This window comes from Tenrec ecaudatus, chromosome 7 (genome assembly GCF_050624435.1).
Source record: "Tenrec ecaudatus isolate mTenEca1 chromosome 7, mTenEca1.hap1, whole genome shotgun sequence".
Taxonomy (NCBI): domain Eukaryota; kingdom Metazoa; phylum Chordata; class Mammalia; order Afrosoricida; family Tenrecidae; genus Tenrec; species Tenrec ecaudatus.
Window position 1 is genome coordinate 25,608,675 of NC_134536.1, and position 15,206 is coordinate 25,623,880.

The window sequence follows — 15,206 nt, forward strand, 5'->3', positions numbered from 1 at the left end:
GCCACTCTCACCACTGGTCCTGAAGGGATCATCTGTCCTGGATTCCCTGTGTTTCCAGTTCCTGTACCAGTGTACATCCTCTGGTCTAGCCAGATTTGTAAGGTAGAATTCGGCTCATGATAGTTGTTGGGGGAGGAAGTATTTAAGAACTAGAGGAAAGTTGTATGTTTCGTCATTGCTACCCTGCACCCTGACTGGCTCATCTCCTCCCCGTGACCCTTCTGTAAGGGGGTATCCAGAAAAACAGGAATTTTTATTAGAGAGGTTTGAAAAACCTTAATGGAAGAGACCGACGTCTGATCACTATTACCTCGCATGTGTCTGGAACTTGATGTACATGTCAGTTGTACATATTGGGAGCTGTGCTTGTAATTCCAGAAAGTGATGCCCCAGGACAGGGTGATAAACTTGAACTTGGTGGCAATGGGAATGTTTTGTATCTGTGCTGGCCACTGTGGCAGCCACCAGTCATACATGGCTGTGGGGCAAGTGGCATGTGGCTGGAGCAACTGAGAACCTAACTTGTTTAACTTTACTGGGTTTTAATGAATCTAAATGTAATATACAGAGCCACATTGACGCTCAGATGCCATATTGAACTGGACAGCCAGAGCATGCTGAAGTCATACCTGCTCAGAGTGGCAATTTTGGGTGATGATTGTTATCACAGATTAAAGAGGCTTTGATTGACTTTTACATTTTAGCACAATTCGCCATCAATGAAACATTCACATGAATATAAAAATGTAGTACTTCATTAATTCAGACTGAACAAGTGGTTAGCTAATACGTTCAGTGACACAGCACGTTTACACACTCAATCCTGCATGTGTGTGTGCACCCCTCCATGCCTACACATTTCCACCCCCCACCCCTGGTTTTTGGAATAAAAGAGACTTTTAAATGGCTTGCTTTTTGGAATGATTTAGTGATTCTTCTCCTGGGGGCAATGTGAGGCGGGCTCTGCAGAGCGTCAGATGGGAGGGAAGAAGGCACCTGCAGGGCCAATAAGAATACTGCAAACAGATCTCAGCCAATTCCTCAATTCCCTGTCTTACAAAACAAGACCTATTTGAGAAAATGTCTTCCCAGGGAGATTTTGCCAAACCACGATCTCAGCTTTCACCCTTGCGCAGCAGTCCGTTTCTCTCTGGGTTGACGCTGCTTCCCAGAGATGCACAAGTGTGCCGCTCTCCCCCAGCTGTCCCGTGTCTTCCAGGATCCACGCCTGGAAATTCGACCCCAAACTCGCCCTGAAAGGCTGCCCTTGTGTGGCCTAACTAGATTTGGTTCATTACTTAGTTCAGCCCTTTTCAGAACTTATAGACTCACTGTGATTTTAGCAAGGAACTCTAGTGGCTTGAATGGCTTACGTGTTGGGCTGCTAACTGCTAGGTTGGCAGTTCGAAGCCACCAGCTGCTTCAGGGGAGAAAGACAAGGTTTTATGCTGCCACGAAGAAAGAGTCACAGCCTTGGAAACCGTAGGTCACAGTTCTTCTCTGCCCTGTGTGATTGTTACAGGGTCACCAGAGTCAGAATCCACTGGGTGGCAGTGGGCTTAGGCTTTGATTCAAAGTTTAGCAGGATCCCTGACTGGACAATGGTTAAGTACTTGGCTGATGAACACACAGTAGTTAGAAGTCAGGAGCTGCTCCTCATGGAGGAGAGGACCTGGTGACCTGTCCCCACAAAGCCCAGGAGAACAGTTCTTCTCTGTTTCATAGGCTCACTATGAACTGGAATCCCCTTACTAACACAGCCAGGCGTCGTTTTCTTGATAGAGTCTTCATCTATCATACACTTCCACTGTTAGTAGCTTTTAAAATGAGGTGCATATACATCATCACAATTGGTTCTAGTGCTCCTCCCTCCTTTCACATTCATTGTTTGCTCCCCAAACCGCCCCCAACCCCCCCCCCCTTTCCATCCCCGAGAAACCATATGCATCTACTGTGCTTCACAAACTGGGGAACCCAGCAGAAAAAATAAAATGGCAAGAAGAAAATAATAATAATATAAAGATAAAAATACAAATAAAGAATAAGAAAGAAAAGACCGCCATCGATATTTAAAAAGCCAAGGAAGAAATTGTTGTTGTGTAACAAGCAAGGATACTTGAGCCTAGAAAAAATTCAGGTTGGGTCAAGAGTGAGGTCCATTGACCAAGTATCAAATTATACCGTGTTTGATCCACCATAATCAAGGTTACAATAATCTCTGATAGTAAAGCTATCCCTTGCCTGTGGCTAGAGGGGGTCTGCCAGAGGTTTAATCTGACTATACTCTGCAGGTGGATTTTCCACTCCCACTGCCCTCCATAGTTTTCTACAAATTAGGTCTTCTCAATTTAAGCGCCGGTACTTTTTCCTTTTGTCATGTTGGCATTTTGCTATTGTCATCTTTGGATCACACCGGCTGGGTGCTTCTTCCTTGCGGACTTAGTTGACCGACTCCTCACTTAGATGGCTGCTTTTTTAAACACAAGCCTGTAAGACCCCAGAAACTATTCCGATGGATAGCTGTATCTGCTTTCTTCACCACACTTTGCTGTAGCCCCCCTATCTCCAGGGATCAGTCCATGAAGGCGAGTATCAAGGAGGTCCATCGTATCCGAACTAGCTGTTCTTTGATTGGGACTAGAGTTAAGTGGGAGCCTAGGATCCTTCTACTTGCCCCGGGTTATGTTTCTGTTTTACTTTGGCGATCTTATTATAACAAAAAGAAAAACCTCTAAGACCAACAGCATCAAGAACAAAAAACAAAAACAAGAAAAAATAAAAGGGCAGAAAAGCAAAAAAACCCAAGAAACAAAAGAGAATAAAAACATTGTCAGTCATTTCCCTGGATATATGGAGATTGTATTGATAACATTAGCAATTTTTCCAATGACACAGAACTCAAGACACTGTCAATATGCAAAGCCTGTTTCTGTACAGTTCAACTGGGAGCCTCAGCCCCTGAGTAGTTGCCCTGCACAGATCACTCCCCTAGTGGATTGAGCTCTGCTGACACTGAGCATGGGGCTTGGTGGTAGGTGAACACTTTCTGTGTCCATTCTTACAAGGGCAGGTCCCTGGCCAACAGATTGACACCTGTCATAACAATGCAAGGGGAGGACCGAGGCACTCCCTATATGGTGATTGTGTGTCTCTTTCCCTTGGACACCCACCAAGCCAGGGGTTCTGCCCACGGCCCAGTAACCGCCAGTCCCACAGTCCTGGGGCTGCCACTGAAGACCTCTAGAACATGTGAAACAGCAAACAGCACATGCAAGACGAACATGTGTGTGCACAAGATACCCTGAGAGCTGCCGGTAGTTTATCATTTCCTACATCCAGGTAATACTCAAATAGGAACTATAAAAGAGGAACAGGAGCTAGACGTTGTGATAAGATTTTAAAAATATGAATGAAAAATTAGTAATGCCCCAAACAAGAAAACTTTAAAAAGATGTTTCCATATTGCTTCTTGGTTGGCATCCTTACTTGCAATGTTCGTTGCTTTTACCAGAGTTATCAGTGGCTGTGTGGTTTATCAATTTTTCACATAGGAGTAGAATCCTATTCCTTTAAAGGTAGGTCCCTTTACACAATAGTCACTGGGTTTGGTACATAAGAAACAGGGGACTTCTGTGCTCTGAACATAATATGCTCATCTTTGAAAAACCCTTTTCCATGTCTGCTGAGCTTACTGCAATTTTTCTGACAATATTTTTAGATCTTTGAGCACTTTCAGGACTGACATAATCACTCTTAATAGCACATGGAATTTTGGGCCTAACACAGGGTGAAATGAATGGCAGTGTCTCAGCCTCTGGTTGTTTAGCACTTCATTAAGTTACATATTTGTTTACTGAAGTAACTAATGTATGGCAATAAAAATGTAGTAGTCTTTCATCAAAAGTACAACAAGTTGTATGCAATGAATAAATAAATATTAGCAAGAATAGTTGCACCTAGTTATATCTGTGGATGGAGCGAACATTCCTATGGGCACTTCGAATGTGCTCTTGCACAGATGATTGGTAAGAAAGAGCAAGGAATATGAATGTGTGATTTCCACATTGGTGACTGCCCACACGCCGCCTTAGAGAGAACTCTGATTCCAAGTGCCAGTTTAACAGCTGGTTCCCTGAACTCAGCAAAATAAAAAGGTAGTGGTGACTGGTGCGAACTGGCTGAATCCCACCACTATGTACACACACACACACACACACACACACGCACGCACATGCACGCACACACACAGATATAATACCAAACTCTGGTGTGTGGAGGCTTACTCTACATTCTTAATATTTCATGTGTTCCCAGCGTAGCCACTCCATACACCAAAAATTGTATTAGATGGGTATGTATGTATGTATCTGTGTATGCATGCACTTGTATATATGTACTTATATATAATCATGTACTTTGAGTAATCAATATATACCATATCCATGTCACATCAGCACAGTGTATATAAAATCTCCAAAGAATTCCAATAGTAGGTATAGATAGGAAATCTGCGTATATTATTTGGAAGATGCCACTTTTTGTTCACTGCTTTAGTCACCCTTTAATAGATGACAGTGGTTCCAAACACCATGCTACATCTCTGCAGATAGATATTCCGACATGTCTCCTAATGAAGAAATGCATAGGTATTAGGCAGACACCTAATAGAACCTTTATTTAGAGCCTGTGTGGTGCCCTGGGCATTCTTGATCGCATAGTGGTTGTGCTTTGGGCTGCAAGGCTAGAAGTTTGAACTCACTAGCAGATCCTTGGGAGAAATGGGGTTTGTGCTCCCCAAAGATACACAGCCTTAGAAACCCACGGGGTCCGTCTGTCCTGTCCTGTCCTGTAGGGCTGCTAGGAGTCAGAAGTGACTGGCAGGCAGTGCATATGGTGCTGCGAGGTGGTGCCAGGTTAAGTCCTCAGCTGAGGAGAGACTGCGTTTGAAGCCTCCAGGCAGCCCTCTTGGGAATGGTCTGTGTGGAGCACATTTATAGCCTTGGAAAACCTATGGGGCATCTGTCAGTAGGGCAGGGAGGTGGAATTGCCTGGACGGTGGTGGCCTGGGTTAAAATGGTGCCTGCTCTGCCCATGTTTCTGGTTTGGGTTCTCCAGTCTTTCTTTTTCAGTAGATTTTGTTAACTGAAAGGGAAAACTTGGTTTTGTACAAAATAAGTTAAATTGTGTTTGGTTACTTTATACTGCGTCCCATTTGTAATTAATTTCCTCCAGAGATCTTGCCTTACAGGAAGCGGGGAGAGATAAGGGAAGCCTCCTTCTCCCCTCCCCTTCCCCCAAAGGTACACATTTAATCTTAGCGAACATAATGAAATAGGGACAAGTATGTCCATGATATTGACATCCAACCCTTCAGGACTTCCTCTTACCCCTTCGTGAGCCTGAGGCATTAAGCTATCAACGCATAGCCCGCTGTCTGATGGCTCTAGTCTATTCTAGCCTCAACTGCTCCCGAACCTGGCCTTGGTCTTTGACTCATCTCTATTTCCTACCCAATCAAAGTCCCAACCCACAATCATTAAAAGTGCCTGGTGTGAAGTTGGCCAGGCCTAGGAACTGGATAGTGGGAATGGCGACTCCTGTGCTGTTCTTACTCTCGGAGCGTGGACGACCTCGCCCTGGAAACAAGATGCGTGCCCGGCTAAGGGATGACACTGGGAGACAGAGCACGCATTACAGAGCCATAACCAAATGACATGCCATTTGAGAAAAATATTACAGCTGGTTGTAGGAAGCCAGTAAGGTTTCGTGGAGGGTGTGGACCTTGAAGGATGGTCAGCCTCCTCAGAAGCAGAAATGGGGTCATCTATGTCACTTCCCGAGGAGATATCAGACTTGAAAGCAGGACCACCCAGATGGCGTTCGAAGAGCTGAGGAGTGTTAAGGGTTGTTGAGGATTATAGTAGTTCGAGTCCACAGTTACAGTCTTGGAAACCCACAGGGGTCGCTAGGAGTAGTTTGGTTGTGTAGGGCCACAGTGGAATGAGTAAAAGCCAGGAGGCAGGAAATGCACGGGGGCAGGATCAGAGAATCGCAGTTAGCACAGCACGACCACCAGTGACTGTGGAGGTGATTCCAACTCATGAGACGCCCCGCGTTTCAGTGTACAGCAGTGCTCTGTAGAGGTGTCCGGGGCTGGGACCGCTTATGAGCTGATCGCCAGACCTTGATTTTCAGGCACCTGTGGGTGAGTTCTAACTGCCAACCCAGAGCTGAACTGTGTGTACCACCTAGGGACTCTTAACAGCAACATCCATATTGTGATGGGTTTTGAATGGAAGAAGGAAGTTGTTTTATCCCTTTTATTGGGTTGTTGTAACAAACATAATTGAAGGTTCCATAATTTTGAGTGTCTGTGATTTTTTTTGGGAAGAGGATGCTGACGATTTTTGAGCCATAATGTTACTTGAAATTTTAGAAGATGAAGGATTAGTTCGGACTGAATAGAGTGAAATGAACTGAGAAATTCCCAGACTTGAGATGTATTTAAAGTAGTTCCGCTTCTGTAAGACCATCAAAGCAAAGTTGGCCGAATCCATCTGATTGTTTTCTGGGGTCCCATGATTAGCCCCAACCAGTATCAGGTCCACCCTGGCCGGATATTCACTTCTTCCATTTAATACCAAGACTTCATTGCTCCAACCTCTCAAATGGACATTCTGTTAATACGCTTACTAGTAAACTTCGCTAGCCTTTCCTCTTTCAACTTCTGCCACCACGTGCATAATTTCTCCTCTCTGTGGCATGTGCTCGCTGTTTGTACTTTTGCTCTCCTCGTTTTGGGTTGATCCAAGACTCCTTTGAGCTGCTCAGTGGATCACATTGATTTCTGGGCTTTGACTGCTTCCTTGAGCATCTAATCAGGGTTATCAGACTACTGGTGGCATCTGTAAGTTGGGACGAAGCAATGAGGCTCATATTACAGGTCTGAAAATGGACATTCATTCATTCTGCACAGGACGATCGCATTCTTCCATAGTTATAAGCACCAGCTTTGGTCTCCCTAGCTTTTCCTACTTTTACTTTATTGACGTTTTCTCTCTCCAAATTTTCTAAGAAGCTTTAGATTTTTCACAACAGCTGAGCCACTCGGGGTAACAGCAAGAATGGTGGCGGTGCTAGAAAGTGACAAACCAAGGACTGCAGCAGCTGGTTTTATTTTTGGCTTTGTCAGGTGTTTGTCAGTCGAGAGCTGCCTGCGTTCAAACAGCGTGATTTGGGGGTGTGTGATGAGCTCCTCTTGGATAAGAGTGTGGAACAATTAAAAGGAGAAAAATGAACTATCTCTAAAATCACATGATAGGTCTTTGCTTTTTAAGTCTAGACTCAGAGAATATGGCTCCGTTATCTTCATCTTTCACCACTCATTTCATGTGAGTTTTGCTTCGCTTAGCGCTCCGGCAGTGGCTTAACTTCCCTGTGTCACCGTAACCATTGTTTGAGGGGAGCTTCTTCTTGATGCATCTTGGGAGATTATTTTGAGGCTGACTAGGTTACTTTAATTCATACACTCTTTTTCCATCTCACTTCCACTTTTACTGAATTGAGTCCGATTCAGAACGACCCTACAGAAGAGTTGAACTGCTCGAAAGGGCACTGAAGGCTGGAAGTCTCTGCGGCAGCAGAGTAACACACCTTTCTTCTATAGATGGATCAGTTCAAACCTATAGATTGATTTGAACTGCTGAGCTTGCAGTTAGCAGCGGAGTGCTTAACCTCTGCACCACCAGGGATCCTTATTTATCACAAAACCATTTAATGTTGCAAAGAAAGTCAGAAAACCATCTGATCGTGTTTGCTATTTATTGGCTTTATTGTTCCCTGTATACCATGTGTTCTCATCTTGCACCTCCCTGGAAGGATAGTGTCCTGTGAGCACTGTACTTGTTTATGGTGTGTGCATTATTTGCTTGGGTGCATCATGTGTGAAAAATACAGCGCTTTCCTAATCTTTATTCATATTCGCACATATGAAATAGATATAACTAAGATCAAGGTAATAATTTTCAAAATTATATGTTCATAAATGTTTTTCCTGTTTGCTAATTTTCATATTCTAATTTTAATGGCTGAGTAACTTCATTCTAATTAATGATCTCAGTTTTCTTAGAATTCCTTCATTTCTGAATCTTAAAATTTTCCTGTGAAAAAACCCATGTCCCCTATTTCACATCACTTTTCATTTTTAACACAGCCACAATGAAGTAAAAAAAAAATTCACTGCTGGCTGCTTTCGTTAATCTATGTTTAACTGGAAAGGTGGTTTTGTCATTGTATGTCATCTTCTGAAGCGCTTTGTTATATATATATTATTTTCTTTCTGATTTCTTACAGTCTGGATTAAAAAATGTATTTTTCTGAATTTTTGGTGTAAATACTTGATGTTTTTGTTACTAGTACTTATTTCTCACATTTCCCAGGGTGACTTCGTTTTCATTGGTTCTTTTATTTTATACATTAACAATTTAACATAATCTTCTTATCTGATGCATAGGCTCCTGGCTCATTTTTGATGACTATTTTTTAAATTAAAAAGAAGATGCAGATTAAAGATTGTGGTGTTCACTGTGGTTATCAGTATTCATGCTGTTTCTTGCTGTTCTGTCAACTGGGTTGGGTTCTTGTAGGCTTTGTCTAGTATAGGATATAGTAATAAATTATTGTATCAAAAATAGCATCAAGAAAAGGGTAAACATGGTTAAAACCATTATTAAGAAAATTCAATTCAGTTGATTTTAATAAACCATAAAGAGGGAAGAGTCATATTATTGTGTGTTCATGACAAAGCAGTTGCTGGTTGGGCAAACGATAGTTGCTCCTGGTTACTTAACTGGTAAATAATAATTAAATTGAGCCAGTGCAGTTGTAGAGGCTAATAATGACTATTGGGGCAACCTGGGGCTGAAAAATAGGAAGTAATGGATAATAAACCTCAAGGTATGGCTTTATGTTTAATTATCGTCACTATTGGTAGAGTTGTCCTCATGTATGGAATTTAATTACACTCTTGACGAATGGGAGAAGGCTATTTGTCTGTGTGTTGCCCTGTGTCCATTAAGAAGATAGGGATGAACTACTGTGCCTGCTGAGTTATAGTTCAGACCTAAGGACAGACCAGGCAGTGCTTCACTGTTATAAGTGATAACACCAGGAGTAGGCACCAACTTGATGGCGACTAACATTAAGGGAAAACTTCAGGTGTGTGGGTGTGTATGTGTGTATGAGAGAGAGAGAGAGAGAGAGAGAGAGAGAGAGAGATTGGAGTAAAATGTCACATTGTTCACCATTGGTTCTGCATCTGTGGGAATGCCTCATAACCTTTTTTTCACGTTTTCAAGCATGATGCCTGATTATTCTGCAAGAACAACAGGTTCTCAGGAAGATTGAAAGTTAGGATGCTTGTTTCCCTGACAATGGCTTGTAAAGAGAAGTTTATAATAACTGATTGGTAAATCATTTGGGAAGCTAATTGGGACAGCCAATGAAAACTACAGTAGAACATGTGTCCTCAGATTCATCTATGTAATTTCCTTCTTTTTTATCTGGAAGTTCTTGTCAAATGGAAATCTGTGTGGGGCGAATCGGACCGAAAATCTACTCTAAGTTCATGTTTTATACTGATCTTTGTGTAAAGTGAGTGAGTGTCTTCGTTCACCGTCACTGCACTACCAGTCCGTCTTCTTGTAGATACAGCAAAGTGATTGAGAAGTGTCCGAATGCTTTCAGTGGAAGAAGTCTTCAGAGACCCACCGAAAGTGGCAAATTGTTCTTTAGACGTGCGTTCGCTTCGGATAATTTTTACGTTGTTTTGGTGGAGTAGACAACCATAAAACAGCAGGAGGGAAGTCGACAAGAACGATGATTATAGTGGGCTTGGGAAGAAGCATCATTGGTGGTCACCTGTTTTAAAAATGAATCCACAAAGATGCTGCGGAAGCAATGCTTTCATCTTCCTGTTTTGTTTCAGTGTGAAAATGAGCTATCAGAATCAGTGTATGAATACGTGGGAACCATTTGGGTCATTGTTCTGAGGACATTGAGAACCCAGGTCAGGAAGTTCTGAGTGGAGACCCCAGACCAGTGAAGTACTATTCTTTTGTTCCAGATTTTCTTTCCCAAGAGGGCTCATGAATGAGTCTGAATTGCTACTATGGTTGGTTTTAAGTGGCATCGGTGCGAGGGCTAATGATAGTTTATAGTATGCATTCAATCGACAGGAAAGTCGGATTTGTTGAAAATGCATTTTAGGGTTTGAAGATACTGTATGGAGACTTAAACAGTGTTTGAGTTATCGTCAGTGGGCATCTGCCGTGTTTGCGTGAGTGCAGTGCTTACAGTTACGCAGCTTAGCGTTCCGCTCTGTGGTTGATGTGTTGGACACTCATCATTCTGCAAGTTATGCACAATTGAAGGGGAAGCACCCGAGAAAACTCTGTGCTCCTCTCAATTTTACGACAAGGGATCACTGTTAAGGTTCCCAAAGAGCTTCAGTAGCTATGATATTCTGCCCCCCCCCAACATCCTGTTTCATCACAAATATTTATCATTTTATTGGTCACTTTTCCATCCATCTTGTGGGCCCTCTGAGTTTCCAAGAGGGTTGGCTACTTTCTCTCCACAGGCAGAGAGAGTGGGGCATCTGGGTTGGGTGTTGAGATCCTGTAACTGGTTGACATTGAGCTGTCGACATTGTTGTCTACTGAAATACAGATGTAATCTGCTTAAGAGTTGTCAGGTCGTCAATAGCAAGTATATTTTGCTAGTCATAGTGAGCAGATCCATAGTTTCTAGTAAGAATAAACTCTAAAGTCCGTGTCACCTGGAGGTGTCATTCTGATGTGTTGTAGAAGCATCATTACAAGGCATTGACGGGTTCTTCCCAGCTCAGTCATAACCAATGAAGCAAAACCAGGATGGACCCAAATTTGTAAAATGTGAGTGTATTAGAATGTTGACTAGAATGGGAAAAAGTATAGGTTCATCGTCGGTATAGAAATTGAATCTCCCTTCTATAAAACAAGGGCAGCCCGAGTGTGTTGCATAGCAACCAAATCTCCTGACTGGCAGAGTAAGAGACAACAGTTCCCGGCTCCCACGTGGCGGCTGAATGTGGGTTAAGCTACTTTCCCTGGCACTAATGGCACTCCTCAAATCTCAACTCCAGCTCCCGAAAGAGCTTACCGTTCCGCTTGTGATGATCTCATGCCAGGCTTACTATCCATAATCACGACTGAACTGGTTCAAAATCCTGCATGAAAATAACAATAATAATTATAATAGTAATAATATTTCAAATAGGAAAAATTAACACAAAAACAAAACTATAAAAAATGACTGGTCTTGTTCACCTGAGAAATTCCTGTAGTTTGAAATGTGTATCTACTTAAAATATTTAAGTGGCTAATGTAAAATATAATAGCACATACAGTAACATAACCTATTATCCTTCACTTACCTCTGAAGGGATTGGCATAGCTGAAGAGTGACAGTCTCGGTTTATGGCTCCCAGGAGACTAATAACATGGTGAGGACTCCTTCCACATTGTATAGGGCGTTGCCATGTCAATAAAACAGCATTGGTGATGCAAACCATGATTGTTTGGCTCTGGTCAATGCACGTCTTTGCATTGGAAAGGTACTCTCTTCTCGTGTGTACTCTGTCCTTTGGAAGGCAGTACATATTTAGAAAGGAGATATTCAACTTTTCCTCTTGCAAGGAAAGTGTACTTTTATTTTACTTATTTATTTAGCCATTCATTTATTATTGGTATGGGCTCATGGGCAATTATTCTGTTCTTTCGATTATCACCCAGGGTCCTCATTAGTGCTCGTAAACCTTTTTCTTTTAAGTTTGACCTTTCTCTGAGCTTTAGTATTGCATCTAGCTTGATACAACAGGCTTTAATACCCCTTCAAACAGGTTTTTTAAAACAATCTTTGTTCACATACACGTTCTCATTCCTCTAACCAATAGGCTCATTTTGCTTATCTGGTTAACACTTCAGGTCATTTTTGTTGTCCAGTTTTCGTGTATGCACCGTGTAAGGAGAAGTGATGTTATGAAACTTCTTGTCAACAGATTGGCGAATTTACCTGAGAAACTGAGACTCAAGATTATGAGACTATGACTCGGACCGAAAGCAGGTTTCCAGGTAGGATATCATATTCATTTTCTTGAACTCTTCTGCATTTGATGTGATAGAAGTCAAACCCTGATTTTGTTAGGAAATGTACAATCCAAAGAGCGGGCACAGCATTGTTGTGGAGGCTGCAGGTGGAAATCACACTGCATCCCTGTTCATTTGGCATCCAGACGATAGGATACAGTAGCTGGTCATCGTATCTCGGTGGGACTTTGATGGTTGGAACCTGCTTGAAAAATACGCGTCGGATTGTAAACTACGAAGACGTGCCATCTCGGAGCAGTTTGCTACTGATTACAGTGTGTTTTGCATATTTCATAGCCTATCTGTTAGATATGGACTGATTTACATTTTGTGTTTCTTCTCTACTTCCCTGAGATGTGATCAGGCCATGAACTCTCCCTGTGAGAAAGGGGGAGTGGGGAAGGTAAAAGCTCGCAGATAACAGCCTTGCTCAAGTTTCAGCATCCTGATTTCACTCAAACAAGAATGTTTGCCAGCACCTTCTATCATGGTTGTCTCACAAGGAACATGCTAAGAGAGAGAGAGAGAGAGAGAGAGAGAGAGAGAGAGAGAGAGAGAGAGAGAGAGAGAGAGAGAGAAAGGGCGGGGGGTGGGGAAGTGTTCATGCAGAACTCAAAGAGAAGCAAGTGAAAATCGGAAACACAAGAGGAGTAAATATTATGCAGTGCTTCCTACCTCTGCTTGGGGGAGCATAAAAACAGTGCGAGTCCTCATCTCCACTACAGATTTCAGCTCCATAGCAACACGGAGAACCTATCCTGTCAGAGGGTGTGTATACACACACAAATGCATTCAAAGCACGGGGCGGGGTTGGGAGTGAGTTTGGGGGTGAAAAATAAAAGCACCAAGCTCCAAGCCCTGCCCACACATTTTGATGTGTGCGTGATAATACGGCCTTTGTGCAAGGAGACCAGCTAGAAGTCCGTGTCAGCTGCCCTCTGGTCTTTCATGTGCTCTCCCGCCATCACCCACCTCTCTTCTCCTGCCAGAGAGCAGGCAAGGAAAGGCAATTAGAGAATACGGCTGTGACGAAAATGCTCGTCTCCTGGTCTTTTGGGAACGGCACCATAGGTTTCGCTTTTCTGCGCATCTCTGGGGGCTTTCTGCTGCCGCTGTGTACACTCTTTTTCTAGAGAGAGGCTTTAAATTGTAGTCTTCATGTTGTGGAAGGGGCTCCAGAGAGCTGGAAGCAGGCCTTCCTCTGGGAAAGGAGGGCTTTCTGTCTGTCCCTGGATGGCCTCTTTCTGATTTGAGGACCATGCTGACCCTCTTAGCTTTATTGATCAGGGAATTAAGCATTCCTGCCCACAGTTCCCGAGCCTCTGGCTCTCATTGGACACTGAAGGGTTTTCCCTCATTCACACTTATTAGCCAGGCTCATCCCCATCACTACCGCCAGCCCCTGTGTGAGCCCCTTCACTCTGGAGATACAGCCTCATGACTTGACTATGGAGTACAGACCCGTGTGTCTGTCCTGCACCTTAGAAAGGGTGGACTAATATGCCCTATGGGGACTTTTGCTGTACGTCCACTGCAGTTTAGCTGCTCTGGGAGGTGAGCTGTATGGCCTTCTCGGTCCTGGTTAACTCTGAGAACAGTCACTCATATTTTCAATAGTCTCCAAGAGAAAAATCAGTTGGTGTGGTGGGGATTGCTACTCAGGCGTTCCCAGGCATTTTCAGAGTCGGAACTGTATCCCGTCAAGGGCTGTGGTCTTTCAGAAGATCATCAGACACCGTTGGGTGGATTTGAACCACCCACCTTTCAATGAACAGCCTAACACTTTATTGTTGAACCACTGGGGCCTTGATTTTAGTTGCACCTAAAACTTAAGGCTGACAGGAATTAAAGATCCAAGAAATACTATCTTCAACATCGATCTTCTTTCTATCCACCCACTGAATTAGGTTGGGTTCTCCAGAGAACCCAAACCAGTGACCTTTGTATGTATTTGGAACTGGAAAGAGATTTCTATGATGACATGGCTTACACAGTTGTAGAACTAGGTTAAATTCAGCCCGGTTCAAGCTAGACTTTTCCTTACTCATGGAAGCTGATGATCAGGAAGGGTAGGGTGGGGTGGGATGCACAGGCTGGTGGATGCAGAGGTCCAAAATCAGCTGAATGATTCCACTGTACGTCTTGCTCTTGGATCGGCAGGCAATGCAACAGGAGATGAAGGAACCAGACACAAGATTCAGCTCCACTGGAAGGTGAAGGGACAAAGAGGATAAGACTCTGCTGGGTCTTGCTCATTCACCAAAAGGATTAGGACACCAAGGAGCTGTCATCAGGGTGTGACCTAGTTGATAGATTGGGCTCCGCCCCAACCTTTACCCAGGGATCCCTAGTTGACATAAACCCTAATCATCACACCCACACACTTAGGTGATAGCCAATCTCCTAGATGGCTCCAGGGCAGAAGAGGAAGGCGGGATTTTGTGCCCTTGAAGATACTTACACAAAACTGCATGTTGTTTTCCGCTAAAATTTGAGCTATCCTATGAGAGCTCCCCAGCGCTTCAGCTTGGAACCTTCTTTCTGAGTTGTCTCTCTTTTTCAAAGACATGCTCTACTACTAAGATTACATATATCTAGGTTTCCTATATTCATTTGTTTGTTCCGATATTCTGGGCTTGTGGTCATGTCCCAAACTGAATCTGAAGACATGAACAGGCAGGTAGGAGCCAGCGATCTAGAAGCCAAAGGTGCAGGCTGCAGACCGGCGCAAACCATTGTGCAATGGGTTCAGATGTGGCTGCAGCGCAGAGACGTGCTCAGCTCCGCCCGAGGCCTGCACAGGAGGAAATTCTCGAGTTCCCTCTTGCAAGATGAGCAGGGAGGTGTTTGGCATGGAGGACAGGGAAAGCGGGCCAAGGCCCAGAGGCAGGGGAACCGCAAGAAAGACTGTGTTTGTGAGCTACAATCCTTCACAGGCCTGGAGCAGGGTGTAGCAGAAAAAGAATGGTGGAGACGAAAAAGGAAGAGTCTAGAGCAGTGGTTCTCAACCTGTGGGCCGGG

The 15,206-nt window shown here is 43.6% G+C and overlaps 1 protein-coding gene across 4 annotated transcripts in view; it reads left to right on the forward strand.

Moving 5' to 3' along the window:
- HIVEP2 (HIVEP zinc finger 2) overlaps positions 1-15,206 on the forward strand; it is a 221,223-nt gene that overhangs the window by 34,753 nt on the left and 171,264 nt on the right. For 2 of the 4 annotated variants that reach the window (XM_075554451.1, XM_075554454.1), the window contains exon 2: positions 12,098-12,170. The exons of 1 other annotated variant lie outside the window; for it this stretch is intronic. The gene's annotated coding sequence lies outside the window, so the exon portion shown is untranslated. Of the gene's footprint in view, positions 1-11,447; positions 11,543-12,097; positions 12,171-15,206 lie in introns of those variants that run through there. One more of the 4 variants, XM_075554452.1, reaches the window with a different exon arrangement.